The sequence below is a fragment of the Myotis davidii genome, unplaced genomic scaffold (assembly GCF_000327345.1).
Source record: "Myotis davidii unplaced genomic scaffold, ASM32734v1 scaffold204, whole genome shotgun sequence".
Classification (NCBI taxonomy): domain Eukaryota; kingdom Metazoa; phylum Chordata; class Mammalia; order Chiroptera; family Vespertilionidae; genus Myotis; species Myotis davidii.
In genome coordinates, this window is record NW_006299715.1 from 3,334,300 (window position 1) to 3,337,167 (window position 2,868).

Below are 2,868 nucleotides of genomic sequence, written 5' to 3' on the forward strand. Positions count from 1 at the left end.
TGTTTTCATATGTCTATTGGCCGCCTGTATATCCTCTTTGGAGAAGTGTCTGTGTAGGTCCTTTGCCCATATTTTAATTGGGTTGTTTGTCTTCCTTTTGTTAAGTTGTATGATTTCCTTATATATTTTGGATATTAACCCTTCATCAGATGTATCATTGCCAAATATATTCTCCCATACAGTGGGCTCCCTTTTCATTTTGTTGATGGTTTCTTTTGCTGTGCACATTTTAATTCTTTAAATTTCTTCTTTACATCATTAATTCTCTTTCTAGCTTTTCCTTCAAAAATTTAACCTATGCTTTCCTTCAAAAAAAAATTCATAACTGTATTATTCATTTCTGAAAGCTTTAGCTGGTTCTTTCACATTTGCCTGCTCTTGCTGATGATACCTCACTCTTCTTTCATATTTTCAAACCCTCCTTTTAAGTTCTTTTGTGGTCGTCAGTTTTGTTACATTCTCTCTCTGATCATTGTGTTATCAGAAGTTCTTGGATATCTAGCAGTGCCCTCCTGTGGCCTGTAGATCTGATTGTTTCCTCCTGTGCTGTCTAATTTTGGATTGTGAGCTCATCTTCAGCAAGATTAATCTTCACCCATCCTGAGCTGACTACTTGAATGTGTATCTCTCCGAAAATGTTTTTTATCTACTCTTCCCCGGCACCCCATAGGGATACAATAACCTGAGTCCACTTTTTAAAATGTGTCACATAGGGTATTCCTAAAAGATATAACATAAATAAGACAGTTAGACAGCATAGTGCAAGCCATAGTTATGAATTCCCTGGAGAATATTTTTTCTCACCACATGAGGAGCACAAACTGAGACAGACAGAAATGTGTTTGTTGTCGCCTAGTGCCAGCTTTCAATCTAAAGACTTATTCTTTCACTTTAGAGACTTTTTCTTATATTACCTCTTTTATAAATTCTACCTTTTCATTTTTTGGCTCTTTCTATACCTACAAATGTGGAATTTCTTCACCCGAAATCCCCTCATTTTCTCTGGGATGTTCTTTTGCAAGGGTTATGCGCTAGTTTCTTTCAGTGGAGGATCCAGAAATGTCAGTATCTGGGATCTGTTCTTTGTGAACATTTAGTTTCTCCAGAAAATAATTTCCCATGTGTTCTAATTTGACGCTGGTGGAGGTGGGACAAGGGAGCCAACGGGATATTTTTGGTTGTCTTAGTCCTGTGAGGAGAGCACCCTATCCACCTCTCCACTTAGTCTTCAGGTTTCAACCCTGAAACACACCTACCCGCTGCCATTCCTGGGGCCTGGAGACCAGAGTGTCTGTGGTTCACCTTCCCGAGAGGCCTTGACTCTCTTAGTGGCAGAAGATGAGGGGGTGGGAGGAGACTTACCGCAGGAGTGAGGGAGGGTCCTGAGGATCTAGCCCCTCAGTAAGTAGACTTTCAACTCTCCTTGCATTTCAGCCCCATTTCTCTCCACACTCCCCTTGGTATCTGACTGTATTAGTTTCTTGAGGCTGCTGTAACAAAGTACCATACACTGAGTGGCTTAAAGCAGCAGAAATGTATTGTCCCATGATTCTGGAGGCCAGACGAAAATGGGCATTGGCTGGGTGGTTCCTTCTGAGGGCAGTGAGGGACACTCGGTTCCCTGCCTCTCTCCAGTTTCTGGTGGCCTCAGCTGCTCTCGACCTGTAGATGCTGTTCCCACCCCGTGTCTTCTCACGGTCCTCCCTCTGCATGTGTCTGTTTCTGTGCACTGACTCCCCTTTGCCCTAAGAACACAGTCATATTGGATTTGGTCTAATGACCTCGTTTTAAATTGACTCCCTCTGTCAAGTCCCATCTCTAAGTAAGGTCACATTTTGAGGGACTGGGGTTAGGACACCTGCATATCTTTTTTAGAGGGACACATTCAGCCCATCACACGACTGAGCCCAATCCTGAACTTCTGGAGTTCTGCAGTGACCAACTCATTTCCTCATTCTTATGCCTACCTGTCCCCCACACAGAGGCACATGTATGTACACAAACACACACACACAGAGATAAACACACATGCAGAGATATACACTCAGATACACAGAAACACCGAGAGAGACACGCATAGACAGAGACACACACAGACACAGCTACACATACAGAGATACACTCAAACACACGCACGCACACACAGAGGCACATGTATATACATGTACACTTGTGGCGATATATACAGATACACAGAGAGACACACATAGGCACAGACACACAGATACACACATAAATACAAAGAGTCCCACAGACATGGGTACAGACACAGAGACACATTCATGTACATGTACACATGCAGAGATACACACAGACACACGGAAACACAGAGAGATGCATGTAGACACAGACACACAGAGACACACAGACATAGATACACACATGCACACGTGCGCACACACACACACACGCACACACGCACATGTATAGATGGCATGTGGCTTTCTTTGGTCTGTCTACTCCATACTCTTGCATCTGCTTTGCCTCTGCTCTCATTCTCTCTGCTTTTTTGAGCCATAACAGTTATATCCTCGTTGAGTGATTTCAGTGGGATTCAGAGAATACAGGGAGGTTAATTTTGTACATTCACTCCCCCACATTTAACTGAAACCCCCCGAGCAACATTCCCTGGGGCCCGGAGCACCTCTAGGGACTTTTGGTACAAAGAAGACACCCTCACCTTGAAATGATGGCCTCTCAGGATCCTAGCCATCTGCTCTGAGCATGGCCTGTCTTTGACCAGAAACACCTGTGACCCCAGGACATGAGGCCCTGCAGCCTGACCTAATTTCTGCCAGCTCCTCCCCCAGCTGATTTCTCTTTGTCCTTGTCCCACGGGTTGTGCCTGCTGCTCCGTGTGCTTGTGTT